The following is a 16,271-nucleotide window of genomic DNA, read 5'->3' on the forward strand; positions in this document are numbered from 1 at the left end:
TGAAGAACTTGTAAGTTCTTAACCTCTTTTTCTTTCTTTTCTTACTTTGATTCATGTATCATCATCATCATAAACAAAGATTCAAGTTTTGTAACTTGAATCTTCATAACTTTTTAGATTTACACTTTGCTTTGAAAAGTAACAAGAACATGATAGATTCAAGCTTCTTAGCTTTGAATCTTCATAAACTTGTTAGATCTAAGTGTACAAACATAAGATCTCTTTATTTATGCTTAAGGATCAAAACTCATGTTTATGATCTTCATGTAACTTGAAGATCCAACACTTTACTTTATAGATCTTCAAGAAAGTTTGAAATACAAGCTTACTAGCTTGATGTTTCTACAAAAGTTAAGATAAGATCAAAGTTTGTTAGTTTATGATCTTCTTTTGTTTGTTGTAGTTTAGATTTGTGAATTGTGATTTATGAAACAAAAGATGCAAGTTTACTAGCTTGAGATCTCATAAGTGTTGTTAGAAATCCAAGCTCTCTAGCTTAAGGTTTCATTTTTGTGTTTGATCTAAGTTGTGTAACTTATGATCTTCTACTTTGTCAAGAGAAAACTTATTTGCTTATGATCACTTACTTTACAAGATCTAAGTTTCCTAACTTATGGTTGTGTAAAGTTGAAAGTCTAAGTGTTATGACTTAGGGTTTTCACCAAGATCATGAGATCTAGACTTTTTAGACTAAGATCTTTAAAATCTAGTTAAGATCTAAGCTCTCTAGCTTAAGGTCTTGATTACTTAGTTTGATTCAAAGATGATAGCTTAATGGAACTAGTATATGTGTTGAAACTAAGAAAGTGATGTAACTTTGGTTCATCAATTTGCTCAAACTCTTACATGAGTTGTATATTGTTTTCTTAATTTTGATTGTTGTGTATTGATGGTAGAACCTTGGTCAAAGTGATGCAAACACATCAACGAGTTGTACACTTGAAGCTATAAGCATCAAGGATGAGAACCGTGATGAGCATCAAGCACCAAGAATCCCACCGGAGCACTTTGCTTACTGTTTTCTGGATCTGATCAAGCTCCTAATCTACTGGAAAAGTTGATTTTCAGATATCCCGGTTCGATTAGATGACTTTTCATTTAAGACTCGCCTCAATCCGAGTTACGGTTTAGGATTTATAGCCTTTTTAAAATCACTACACCTTTGTAACGTTGTGCTGAAATTTCTGACCTACTAGCACTTAAACCGTCGCCACGGTCACACGAAGACGAGTTTGGTTCTAGAAATTGGTTAGAAACTAGAGGACTCACATACGGAGCCATAGCCACTGACTACGCGTCTTTTCGATTTCTGTAGAGGTCTTAGCAGCTGATCAAAGTCAGTCTCTTGTTTCGATCTCTACATTAGTTGAAATTATTTAGCTTTTACAATGATGAATGATGATGATGATGATACCTAAGACTTAACTTACGTACTTTTAAACCTTTAGAAATGAATTACTGACTTAGTAACTTTTGACTTAGGTTGAGGACCTTTCGGACCAACTTACTTGCTTACGTATCTCGTATTGACTTTTACTGCTTAATCACTGTGAGTTATAGCATCTTTTTTTTTTTTACTTAAACTGTTTTCGGGATTGAGAATGCATGCGCTTTTTACGTTTTACTTACTAGGTACGAGTACTTAAACTTTATATATGTGTGGGTTATACAACGGCATAAACTTTCCCCTTAGCTCGGTAACGTTTAGTCATTGGTTTTTGAACCGGTGAACGCGAATCTTAGATATGGATCCATAGGGTTTGACATCCCCACTCGGGCTAGTCGCGCTAGCATTTAATGGGTGTTTAATACTTCGTAAACTTACGCACTCGCCAAGTGTACTTTTAGGGGGTGATATTACGTTAAGTTAGTTACCAAGTGCCCACGGTTAAGCATATACTTTTCATACTGTTTTGAAATACGAAATCTCGTGGCATACATTACATTACTGTTACGATTTTAAACTATAGCTCACCAACATTCGTGTTGACGTTTTTAAGCATGTTTTCTCAGGTGCTTAGAGGTTTGATGCTTCCGCTGTAATAGTCTTGCTGTGTAGACTCCCGCTGCTTTTGTTAGAGATGTCTCTGCATGAAACATTTTGTGACGCCCCGTACTAAATCATCACGTACGGACCATCATCAACAGGATCATTACAAGGTTAAGTACTATATGCGTTTTCAAAACAGAGTTTGCATTCATTAATAAAAGTGACGTCATAACAAACGTCGAATGTTTTACAATCCAAAAGTAAGCTTCACTAAGTAGAAGCATTAAATAAGTGTACGTGACCACAAAGGTCGTTACATAACATAGTTCCAAAAGTATATAAGTTTGAATGCAAGATAAGTAGTCATGCGATAACAACTCTAAGCAGCGGGTTCTACAGCACGACTAGTATGATAGCGGAAGCGACTTCAAGCACCTGTGAAATACACGCTTAAAAAGGTCAACACAAAGGTTGGTGAGCTATAGTTTAAGTATAACAGTAATGTAAGTAGGCCACGAGATTTCGGTGCTACAACGAGCGTTTCAAAAGTATGTAAAAGTATATGCTTAACCGCGGGCACCCGGTAACTAACTTAACGTTTATGTACCCCCTGAAAGTGCACTTGGCAAGTGCGTATAACCTCGAAGTATTAAACACTCGTTAAATGCTAGCGCGACTAGCCCGAGTGGGGATGTCACACCCTATGGATCCATATCTAAGATTCGCGTTCACGGTTCAAAAACCAATGACTAAACGTTACCGAGCTAAAGGGAATGTTTCTGCCGTTATATAACCCACACATATATAAAGTTTAAGTACTCGTGCCTATTATGTAAAACATAAAATGCGCATGTATTCTCAGTTCCCAAAATAAGTTAAAGTAAAAAGGGAAAGCTATAACTCACAATGATAAGTAGCGGTAAAATAGTAGTAATGTAGAGTCGGGAAAGTGTGCAAGTAATCGGTCCAAAAGTCCTCAACCTAAGTCAAATAGTACTAAGTCAGTAGCTTGTCTTAAAAGGTTGATAAGTATGTAAATAAGGTCATAAGGGTCATCATCAAACATCATCAAACGAAAGGTATAAGTATGTTTTGTTCATAAAGGAAGTTTTAAAACGAAGGCTGACTTCGGTCAGTCACCACGGTCTCTATACCTACTGAAATAAGGTGAGACCAGTGGCCATGGCTCCGTATATGAGTCCCTTAAGTGTGGTAAAAATCTCAGAAGCAAACTCGTCTTAGTTTGACCGTGGCGACGGTTTAAGTGCGAGTAGGTCAGAATTTTCTGCACAACGTTAGAGGACCTAGTGACGATCGGAGGGCCATAAATCCTAAACCGTAACTCGTATTAAGACGAGTCCTAAACGAAAAATTATCTACTCGAACAGAGCTAACTGAATATCACAGTTACAGTAGCCCAGGTGTTTAGGTCTGACTCAGAAAACAGTAAACAGAAAACAGAAACAGAAAACTAGAAAAGTAAATGGACTTAGTGACGCTCGGAGGGCCATAGACTCTAAACCGTAACTCGTATGAAGACGAGTCTTATATGAAAAGTTATCTACTCGAAAAGTTCTATCCAAAAATAAAGGTTAGATCAGCCCAGACCTACTGGTATGTTACGGGTTCAGCTGATCAGAAAGTTTGGACAGAACAGTAAGTTTAAGGGAGTTCCGGTGGTTTTGGTGCTTGATGTTCATCATGGTTCTCATCCTTGATGCATATGGCTTCAAGTGTACAACTCATGGATGTGTTTACATCATTTTAACCAAGTCTTGACCATCATAACCCAAGTGAAAGTCTAAGTAAAGTCATTAAGTTAAATCATAATTACCATCCCTTGAATCTTTACTTTAGTGAAACCATAGGTTACAAAACTTTGATTATCAACTAGTAAAGTGTAATTTGAGTGCAAGAATGAAAATGATAAACTAAATAAACAAGTAACAAGTTCATGAGTTTCATACTTTTAAAGATTCAAGCCTAGGTCTTGATCTTTAGAAAGTAAACTTCAAGTTTACTAACATGAATGCATGTATGATTTTTACAACCACGAACTTACAATCTTTTATAACAATAGAGGTAGAACATAAACTAGAGAGTTTTGTTCTTGCATGTTCTTGTTAGCACAAGATAAATGATGAATCAAACTAGAAAGTTTGCTCCTTAGTAATTAGTATGTAACAACAAGAAACTAGTAATTAAAACAACTACAAGTAAGTAAGCTATAACAAGATTAAGTAACAATTTAACAACAAAAGAAATGATGATGAAGATGATTGTTGGGGGCTGTTTTAGATGAAGAAAAAGAAGAGTAAATAAGAATTGTTACTTACCAAGTAGAGAGAAAAATGAGATCAATTGAAAGTGTGCAAGTATGTGTAAGTATAAGTGAGATAATACTAGAGAATATGTAGTCAAAATTTAAAAAACAATCCCACCCTCCAAGACCCCCATGGTGGACGGTTTTTAGGCCATCCATGGAGTGGTCAACATGCATTATTCTTGCATTGAAGTGTGGTGTTTGTGTGGAATGGGAAAAGCTAAGAGCATGAGGGAATATTGCTAGCATGCTTGTAAGAAATTGTCTTCCACTTAATTTATTTATTCCATGTTTATTATTAATTAGCCATTAGCATAATATGGGCTCCTAGTAGTCCATTAAGGGAGGTAGAGTGGGCCTATAAGTCCATAACCATGAGTCCATAACATTTAACAAGCCCAAGTTCAAGTAATTTACAAATTATTCCAACTAAAGCCCAAGTAACTAACTAATCACCATAGTTAATTAAAATGATTAATAAAATTAATCATGAATGTAAATAATACTTGAAATTATTATTCGTGTAAGTTCCGGGTGTCACAAAGACGTTTCGGGCATTAAAGAATCAAGTACGGTTAATCATGGCAACAAGTAAATGTAATAACATACATTCATTTAATCACACGTATTAATAATAATTATTAATAATAAAATAATGTTGGAAAAACCAGGGTCGTTACATTACCCACCTGTTAAAGAAAATTTCGTCCCGAAATTTTAAGCTGAATCTGAAGGTGATGGAGGAGGTGGAAAAAGGTGAGGATACTTCTATCTCATTTGATCCTCTCGTTCCCAAGTAAACTCAGGTCCTCGTTTGGCATTCCATCAAACTCGGACGATCAGAATCCTATTGTGTTTCAACTCCTTAACTTCACGTTCCATAATTTCAACAGGCTCTTCCACAAAGTGAAGTTTGTCGTCAATAGTAAGTTCCTCCAATGGTATGATCAGTTCAGGTGGAGCAAGACACTTCTTCAAGTTTGATACGTGGAAGGTAGGATGAACTGAGCTCAATTGTGCTGGAAGATCAAGGCGATAAGCAACGGGTCCAACGCGCTCCAAAATTTCAAATGGACCAATGTACCGCGGGTTTAACTTTCCGCGCTTTCCAAAACGAATCACACCCTTCCAAAGTGCAACCTTCAACATAACGCGGTCACCAACGTTGAATTCAAAGTCTTTACGTTTACTATCAGCATAACTCTTTTGGCGATCACGAGCTACCTTGAGTCTGTTTTGAATTTGGGCAATCTTCTCTGATGTTTCGTGGACTATCTCGGGCCCGGTGAGTTGCACTTCACCTAGCTCGGCCCAACAAAGAGGAGAACGGCACTTGCGGCCATACAATGCTTCAAAAGGTGCAGCTTTAATGCTCGAGTGGTAACTGTTGTTGTAAGAGAATTCGGCGAGTGGCAAATGCCTTTCCCAGGCCTTTTCAAAATCAATAACACATGCACGTAGCATGTCCTCCAAGGTTTGAATTGTTCGTTCACTTTGCCCGTCAGTCTGAGGGTGATATGCAGTGCTCATGTCGAGGCGAGTTCCCATGGCTTCTTACAAAGAACGCCAAAATCTAGAAGCAAATCGAGGATCGCGATCGGAGATGATCGATAAGGGTATACCGTGTCGTGATACAACCTCTTTAATATAAAGTTGAGCAAGTCTCTCCATTGTATCGGTTTCTTTCATTGCTAAGAAATGTGCAGTCTTGGTAAGACGGTCAACAATAACCCAAATGGTATCGTATCCGCCCACTGTCTTTGGCAGTTTGGTGATAAAGTCCATAGTTATCATCTCCCACTTCCATTGTGGGATTTCCGGCTGTTGAAGTAACCCAGAAGGTTTTTAATGCTCGGCTTTAACCTTTGAGCAAGTCAAACACTTACTAACATAAGCTGCAACGTCTTTCTTGAGATTCGGCCACCAATATTGTTCTTTAATATCATGGTACATCTTGCCCGCTCCGGGATGAATCGAATATCTTGACTTGTGAGCTTCATCCAATATGAGGCTCCGTAAGTCTCCATAGCGTGGTACCCAAATTCTTCCGGCATAACATCGGAGTCCGGATTCTCTAACCTCGAATTTAGAGATGAGAATGTTCAAATATTCATATCGTAAGTGCTTCTCTATGAGAGCCTTTTCTTGGGCTGCTCGGATTTGGTTCTGGAGGTTGGAATGAATCGTGATGTTCAATGCTCGAACGCGAAGAGGTGCCGACCTCTCCTTTCGGCTTAAGGCGTCAGCAACAACGTTGGCCTTACCCGGATGATAGCGAAGTTCACACTTGTAATCATTTAGCGTCTCAATCCACCTTCGTTGTCTCATATTCAAATGTTTCTGATCGAATATATGCTGGAGACTCTTGTGATCGGTGAAGATAGTGCATTTAGTTTCATAAAGGTAGTGCCTCCACAATTTGAGCGCGAAGACAACGGCTCCAAGTTCAAGATCGTGTGTAGTATAGTTTCGTTCGTGGATCTTAAGTTGACGAGAAGCATAGGCGATGACCTTTGTGCGTTGCATAAGCACACAACCATAACCAGTTTTCGAGGCGTCGCAGTAAACAACAAAATCGTCATTACCCTCAGGAAGTGATAGGATAGGTGCGGTGGTTAACTTCCGTTTCAAGAATTGAAACGCTTTCTCTTGCTCGTCTCCCCAAACGAATTTCTTTCCTTTGTGAGTGAGTGCGGTTAGCGGACGTGAAATCAGAGAGAAACCTTCGATAAACCTTCGGTAATAACCGGCAAGACCCAAAAATTGGCGGATGTGAGTCGGAGTAGTGGGGGTCTCCCACTTGCTGATAGCTTCGATCTTGGCGGGATCAACTTTGATGCCCTGGTCACTCACAACATGACCCAAAAACTGAACTTCCTTCAACCAGAATTCACACTTGGAAAACTTTGCGTAAAGTTGCTCACGTCTCAAAAGTTCAAGTACTAATCGGAGATGATGCTCGTGTTCTTCTTCACTCTTAGAGTAGATGAGGATATCAACTATGAAGACTATAACAAATTTGTCTAAGTACAGCTTGCAAACACGATTCATAAGGTCCATAAATACAGCAGGTGCATTGGTCAGACCGAATGGCATTACAAGAAACTCATAATGTCCGTAGCGGGTTCTAAATGCAGTTTTCATCACGTCACTTTCCTTCACCCTCAACTGGTGATAGCCGGATCGTAAATCGATCTTTGAGTAAACACACGATCCTTGCAGTTGGTCAAAAAGATCGTCAGGGAGAGGATATCGATTCTTGATTGTTAATTTGTTGAGCTCACGGTAGTCGATACACATTCGGAAAGATCCATCCTTCTTCTTTACAAACAACACAGGCGCGCCCCACGGCGAAGAACTCGGTTGAATAAACCCTCGATCAAGTAACTCTTGTAGCTGGCTTTGCAATTCTTGCATCTCGGAAGGTGCAAGTCTATAGGGTGCGCGAGCTACAGGTGCAGCTCCTGGCACTAAGTCGATTTGAAATTCTACTGCCCTCGGTGGCGGTAATCCAGGCAATTCTTCGGGAAAGACATCGGAGAACTCGTTCACAATACGCACATCTTCCACTTTCTTCTCCTCGGTTCCTACGGTTTTCACATGAGCTAGGACAGCAAGGCGTCCTTTCTTCATTATTTTCTGTGCTTTAATGCAACTGATGAGGTTCAATTGAGAGCTACATCTCTCTCCATAAATGATCAATGGCTCGCCATCTCCTTGCGGTATACGAAGAGCTTTGTCTCCACAAATAATCTCGGCTCTTATCTTAGTCAACCAATCCATGCCAACAATAACATCAAAACTTCCCAACTTAATGGGTATCAAGTCTATCTCAAAGTCTACACCGGCTATGTTGATAATAGCCCCTCGGCCAATTTGGTCCACTTTTTCAAGTTTTCCGTTGGCTACCTCGACAAGCATACTTTCCTTTAAAGGAACTAACGACCAATCTAACTTATCACAAAAATGTCTACACACATAGCTCCTATCGGCACCAGTATCAAATAGGACAGAAGCTAAAAGATTGTTGATTTTGAATATACCTGTCACCAAGTCGGGGTTGTCGCGGGCGTCCCTTTCATTAACATTGAAGGCTCTAGCACGTGGTGGTCCGCCATCCTTACGCTTGTTTGGGTACTCGTTCCTGAAATGGCCCGTCTTTCCACACTCATAACATTTCCTAGGCCCATTGTTGTTGTGGTTTGGCTTCACGTTCAAAGTAGTAACCTTACAATCCTTACCAACATGCCCAGTCCGTTGGCATTTCTCACAGACAACATTGCAATACCCGGTGTGGTGCTTATAACACCTCTTGCATTGTGGTAAAGTTCCTTTGTAGTTCGGGTTGGAGCTGTTGTTGTTGTTGGGGTTGGTGTTGTTGTTGTTTTGCCTGAAACCTTCATGTCGCTTTGCCGGGTTTTGATCATAGTTTCTACCTCGATTGTTGTTGTTGTGGTTGTTGTCCCATTTCCTCTTCTCGCCACTACCAGTTTCAAACTTAGCCTTCTCCGGCTCGTCAAGGATGATTTGATTCAAGAGAGTATGCGCCATGCGCATTGCTTCGGGAACACTTGGTGGCTTGGATGAGGTAACATTGCCCTTGATGGACTTAGGAAGTCCCGAGAAGTATTTTTCCAAGCGCTTAAATTTGGGGGTGACCATGGTCGGGCACATAAGAGCCAACTCCAAAAACCTACGATTGTAACTGTTAAGGTCGTTCCCTACGGTCTTCAATTGCATAAATTCAATTTCCATCTTTTGGATTTCGGTCCTCGGACAGTATTCCTCGATCATAGCAGATTTAAATTCTTCCCAAGGCGTAGCATACGCCTCATCAATTCCTTGCGCTTGGGCCATGGTATTCCACCATGTAAGCGCGCCATCGGAAAGCGTGCAAGATGCAAATTTCGTTTTGTTAGCCTCAGAGCAATTGCTAACCCTGAATACCGATTCTAACTTTTCGAACCATCTTGTGAGACCGACTGGTCCCTCAGTGCCACTGAAGTAGTGCGGCTTACAGCTTTGGAATTCCTTATATGTACACCCAATTTGGACGGGTGGAACAACCGGTGGTGGTGGTGGTGGAGCTTGGGGTTGCCTTTCAGCTAGAGCAGCAGCAACACGCTCGTTAATCATTTCTTCAATTTGTGCTGTGGTAGGGGTTGATCTCCCGTTGGCCATGATGTTCTAAACAAACATTTTTGACTCAAGTCAAAATCCAGTATGCAAATAATAATAATATAGTATATAACAATCAACATGAAAACAGCACAACACATGTTGATTAAGTAACGCAAGCAGATATAAGTACCACAAAACTATGATAATGTAAATAGAACACTTGTGCAAAAAGTAAACAACACAAATTTCCATTCATTAAAGGTAATAAGTTCCATACATTACAATAAGTTCGTACGATACATAAGTGAAATATGAAATTTCAAAAGAGATTACAATACAGAATCTAATACAAAGTCCTACGGTGATGGTGAGTGCAAGATGTCCAAAACCTGAGCCAACTGCTCCTCAAGCTCAGTAACTCGGGCCTGAAGAATCTCAATCTCCCGCCTCAGTCCCTCATTAGAGGAAGATGGTGGGGCAGGTGGTGCTGGCGGTGCAGGTGGTGCTAGTGGTGCTGAAGTAGATGGTCCGGCTCTGGGTGGAGATGGTAATATCAGTGGGTCAGCAGGGTACGGCACCAGCCATTTACGAGCAGTAATCCTCTGACGCCGACCAAAAGCGTCAGTGATAGTACGACCCGGAATAATGCCAGCGAAGCGATACCGCTTCTTCGGCGGGGTAGAGGGTGCCTGAATCGGTCTGTCAGCGGGATCCTCCTCATCACTGGAGTCATCAGATGTGGTGTCGTCTGAAGGAGCATCGGTGGAAGACCCGTCGTCTGAATCATGTGGTGGTGACAAGGGTGGCTCAACTGGATATCCGAAGGCGGCCAACATCTGTCGGTGTCGGCCTGGCGTAATCACTGCTAGGTATCCGTCGGGAGTGCGTCGGCAGGGAGTGCGCCAGTGATTACGAAAAGGACCCTCCCCGAACTCCGCGGGGATCTCCATACCACCAATACGAGCCAGTTGCCTCGGGGGTCTGGAAGAAGACGCTGGGGCAGGTGCACTAGAGCTAGCTCCGGAAGTGGAAGCGCCGGGATCGCCAGTGGGTGTCGGGGCCGAAATATCGGCAGCAGCAGCAGCAGCAGGTATAGCAGTAGGTGGGACAACGGGGTCTGAGCCTGTACTGCCCGGAATGCCAGCAGGTGGAACGTCCGACATCTGAACAAGGAAAAATAAATTTTTCCATGTCAGTAAGTCATAAAGCACGCAAATAATTGGCCAATAGTTTAAATCATGTATAACAGTAACTAGCATGGCAATAACAGCAAATCGTATGAAAGTAGCATGCAATCGAAAGCAAATAATAGCATGCAGTAGTGAAAACATGTAGTAACATACGGCATATAGCAGTAAAGGTAAGCAGCAACATGTAGTAAACACAGCGGAAACAAGTAAACTAGCAAGTTGTAGATTAGTCCTATTAGTGAATCCTACTCGGGTCGGTCTTAGACTCACTAATGCATCCTAATTCCCTACAACCAAGGCTCTGATACCAAATGTGACGCCCCGTACTAAATCATCACGTACGGACCATCATCAACAGGATCATTACAAGGTTAAGTACTATATGCGTTTTCAAAACAGAGTTTGCATTCATTAATAAAAGTGACGTCATAACAAACGTCGAATGTTTTACAATCCAAAAGTAAGCTTCACTAAGTAGAAGCATTAAATAAGTGTACGTGACCACAAAGGTCGTTACACATTTACCTTGCATTCACGAACTATGTTACTTTTGAACAATGAATTTGTAATGACCTTTGAGTCTCGTACTTATGTTATTGCTTCCTATTCGTAGAAGCACACTATCGTTTGTAAAACATTTGACGTCGGTAAAGACGTTACCCCTTTTTATGAATGCAAACTTATTTTAAAACAACATATAGTGTTTGACTTTGTAATGATCCTATTGTTGATGATCCGTACACGTTAATTTTGTACGGGGCGTCACATTAGCTATCGTGTGTTGTGTTTTTTCTGTACTGTTTACCTTCTACTATGACGTTACCGATTGTGGAATTTTGATTTAAGTCGAAATTTTTGTTTGGAAAATTGATGGCTAATGGAAGAGGTTCGCGAGAAATCCCCACTGCAGCTCAGATCGAGGAGATGATAGCTACTCGAGTCACCAAGGCTATAGCGAATGCCAACCCTGCTCCAGCTCCACCGGCTAACCCAGCTGTTCATAACGGGTGTACTTACAAAGAGTTCCAGAGCTGCAAGCCCCACAATTTTAGCGGAACAGAAGGGCCAATTGGGCTGACGAGATGGTTTGAGAAGTTGGAATCTGTGTTCCGTGTGAGTAACTGCTCCGAGGGGAATAAGACTAAGTTCGCATCCTGCACTTTGTCGGATGGCGCTTTGACTTGGTGGAATACGCTCGCGCAGGCACGAGGAATCGACGAAGCTTACGCTACACGATGAGAAGAGTTTAAGAGTGCCATGATCGAGGAGTACTGACCCAGAACCGAAATTCAGAAAATGGAAGCGGAGTTTTGGGAACTGAAAGTTGTAGGAACTGATCTTAATAGCTATAACCGAAGATACTTGGAGTTAGCTTTGATGTACCCCACAATGGTTACTCCGAAGTACAAGCGGATGGAGAGGTATCTGTGGGGACTCCCCAAGGACATTCAAGGAAATGTCACTTCATCGAAACCAGGGAATGTCCCAGAAGCTATGCGTATGGTGCACACCCTGATGAATCAAATTACCTGCCAAGAGCCAGAGAAGGCAAAATCAGAATCGGGAGCTAGTAATGGGAAATGTAAGTGGGACGGAAGCAAGGGAAAAGGTTTTGACCAGAACCCGACTAAGAGGTATGAGAATTTCAAAGGGAACAACGACTGGAGGAACTCGAACCCGAATCCTAGCTCTAATCCTAACTACAAAGGTACCCTTCCTCAGTGTAAGAGATGCTACAAGTATCACACTGGATACTGCAACACAGTGTGTGAGAAATGCAAGAGGAATGGATACATCGGCAGAGACTGTAAGAGCACCGCCCCAGCAGTGAGGATAAACCCAAATGGACCAAGGAAGTGCTATGAGTGTGGACAGTAGGGCCACTTCAAGAATGAATGTCCTAACAAGAAGAAGGATGGTGGGCCAGCACGTGGAAGAGCCTTCAACATGAACGCAAGAGATGCCCGCGAGAATCCTGACTTGGTTACAGGTACATTCACTATCAATAACCTATTATCTTCTGTTCTGTTTGATACTGGTGCCGATAGGAGTTATGTATGTAGACACTTTTGCTCTAAGATAGATTGGTCATTAGTGCCTTTAGAGGAGAGTATGTTGGTTGAGGTAGCCAATGGAAAATATGAGAAGGTTGACCAAATTGGCCGAGGAGGTATTATCAACCTATCCGGAGTGGATTTTGAGATTGATCTAATACCCATCAAGTTGGAAAGTTTTGATGTGATTGTCGGTATGGACTGGTTGTCCAAGGTAAGAGCCGAAGTTATCTGTGGAGAAAAGATTCTTCGTATACCACGCGAAGATGGTGAGCCTCTAATTGTTTACGGAGATAGATGTAGTCCGAAGTTGAACCTTATTAGTTGCTTGAAGGCACAAAAGGTTATGAAAAAGGGACGCTTTTCTATTCTGGCACATGTGAAGAAGCTAGAAGTTGAAGAGAAGAGCATGGATGATGTGCGAACTGTGAACGAATTTCCCGACGTTTTTCCAGAAGAGTTTCCTGGATTACCGCCGCTGAGATCAGTAGAGTTTCAGATCGATCTAGTGCCAGGAGCTGCACCCGTAGCTCGCGCACCTTATCGACTTGCACATTCCGAACTACAAGAGTTGCAGAATCAACTGCAGGAATTGCTAGACCGTAGATTTATCCAACCGAGTTCATCGACTTGGGGCGCACCTGTTTTGTTCGTGAAGAAGAAGGATGGATCTTTCTGCATGTGTATCGATTAGCGTGAACTGAACAAGTTAACGATCAAGAATCGGTATCCCCTTCCTAGAATTGATGATATTATCGATCAGCTGCAAGGATCCAACGTCTACTCCAAGATTGATTTATGATCCGGTTATCACCAGTTGAGGGTGAAGGAGAGCGATGTGCTGAAGATTGCATTCCGAACTCGTTATGGTCATTATTAGTTTTTTGTGATGCCATTCGGTTTAACCAATGCAACTGCTATGTTTATGGATCTCATGAATCGCGTATGTAAGCCGTACCTGGACAAGTTCGTTATCGTCTTCATAGATGATATCCTCATCTATTCTAAAAGCGAAGAAGAACATGAGCAACATCTTCGACTCATGCTAGAACTCTTGAGACAAGAGCAACTTTATGCCAAATTCTCTAAGTGCGAATTTTGGTTGAAGGAAGTTCAATTTCTCGGTCATATCGTGAGCGATCAGGGTATCAAAGTCGATCCTGCGAAGATCGAAGCTATCAGTAAGTGGGAAACCCCCACTACTCCTACTCATATCCGCCAATTCTTAGGCCTCGCCGGTTACTATCGTAGATTCATCGAAGGTTTCTCTTTGATTGCGCGTCCTTTGACCGCATTAACTCACAAAGGGAAGAAGTTCGTTTGGGAAACCGAGCAAGAGTCGGCATTTCAAACCCTGAAGCAGAAGCTAACCACCGCTACTATTTTATCCCTTCCCGAAGGCAGTGATGACTTCATTGTGTATTGCAATGCCTCCCGACAAGGTTTTGGATGTGTATTGATGCAACAGAAGAAGGTTATTGCTTACGCCCCCCGACAACTGAAGATTCACTAGCGAAACTACACTACTCACGATCTCAAGCTTGGAGCCATTGTATTTGCGCTCAAACTATGGAGACACTATCTGTATGGAACCAAGAGTACTATCATCACCGATCACAAAATCCTCCAACACATCTTTGATCAGACGCAACTGAATATGAGACAGAGTCGATGGATTGAGACGTTGAACGACTATGATTATGAAATTCGTTACCACCCTGGCAAGGTAAATGTTGTAGCCGACGCCTTGAGCCGAAAGGAGAGAACGGTACCACTTCGTGTCCGTGCCTTGAACATCACCATTCAGACGAATCTCAACAGCCAGATCCGCGTAGCTCAAAAAGAGGCTCTCAAGGAGGAGAATAATTCTCAAGAGCACTTGAACATTCTCGTTTCTCGATTCAAGGTCAAGGAGACTGGACTCCGATACTTTGCCGGAAGAATTTGGGTACCTAGTTATGGAGATTTACGAAGCCTTATTCTAGACGAAGCCCACAAGTTGTAGTGACCCGAACTTTTCCATGTTTATATATATTAAATGAAATTGATATTTACATGATTAAGTGTTTCCAACATGTTAAGCAATCAAACTTGTTAAGACTTGATTAATTTAAATAGGTTTCATATAGACAATTGACCACCCAAGTCGACCGGTGATTCACGAACGTTAAAACTTGTAAAAACTATATGATGACATATATATGATTATATATATAGTTAACATGATGTAATGATAAGTAAGTATCTCATTAGGTATTTTAACAATGAGTTATATACATAAAATTGAGTTTATTGAATTAAGAAACTCGAAACGATATATATAACGATTATCGTTATAACAACGTCTTACTAAATACATATGAATCATGTTTAGATATTGATACACTATGTTTAATCATGATAAATGATAAGTAAACATGTCATTAAGTTTATTAACAATAAACTAAATATGTAAAAACAAGACTACTAACTTAATGATTTCGAAACGAGACATATATGTAACGATTATCGTTGTAACAACATTTAACTGTATATATATCATACTAAGATATATTAATATATCATAATATCATGATAATGTAATAATTTAACATCTCTTTAGATATAATAAACAATGGGTTAACAACATTTAACAAGATCGTTAACCTAAAGGTTTCAAAACAACATTTACATGTAACGACTAACGATGACTTAACGACTCAGTTAAAATGTATATACATGTAGTGTTTTAATATGTATTCATACACTTTTGAAAGACTTCAAGACACTTATCAAATTACTTCTACTTAACAAAAATGCTTACAATTACATCCTCGTTCAGTTTCATCAACAATTCTACTCGTATGCACCCGTATTCGTACTCGTACAATACACGGCTTTTAGATGTATTTACTATTGGTATATACACTCCAATGATCAGCTCTTAGCAGCCCATGTGAGTCACTTAACACATGTGGGAACCATCATTTGGCAACTAGCATGAAATATCTCATAAAATTACAAAAATATTAGTAATCATTCATGACTTATTTACATGTAAACAAAATTACACATCCTTTATATCTAATTCATATACCAACGACCAAAAACACCTACAAACACTTTCATTCTTCAATTTTCTTCATCTAATTGATCTCTCTCAAGTTCTATCTTCAAGTTCTAAGTGTTCTTCATAAATTCTATAAGTTCTAGTTTCATAAAATCAAGAATACTTCCAAGTTTGCTAGCTTACTTCCAATCTTGTAAAGTGATCATCCAACCTTCAGAAATCTTTGTTATTTATAGTAAGATATCTTTCTAATACAAGGTAATACTCATATTCAAACTTTGATTCAATTTCTATAACTATAACAATCTTATTTCGAGTGGAAATCTTACTTGAACTTGTTTTCGTGTCATGATTCTGCTTCAAGAACTTTCAAGCCATCCAAGGATCCTTTGAAGCTAGATCTATTTTTCTAATTTCCAGTAGGTTTATCCACAAAACCTGAGGTAGTAATGATGTTCATAACATCATTCAATTCATATATATAAAACTACCTTATTCGAAGGTTTAAACTTGAAATCACTAGAACATAGTTTAGTTAATTCTA

Source organism: Rutidosis leptorrhynchoides, chromosome 1 (genome assembly GCF_046630445.1).
Source record: "Rutidosis leptorrhynchoides isolate AG116_Rl617_1_P2 chromosome 1, CSIRO_AGI_Rlap_v1, whole genome shotgun sequence".
NCBI classification, from domain to species: Eukaryota; Viridiplantae; Streptophyta; class Magnoliopsida; order Asterales; family Asteraceae; genus Rutidosis; species Rutidosis leptorrhynchoides.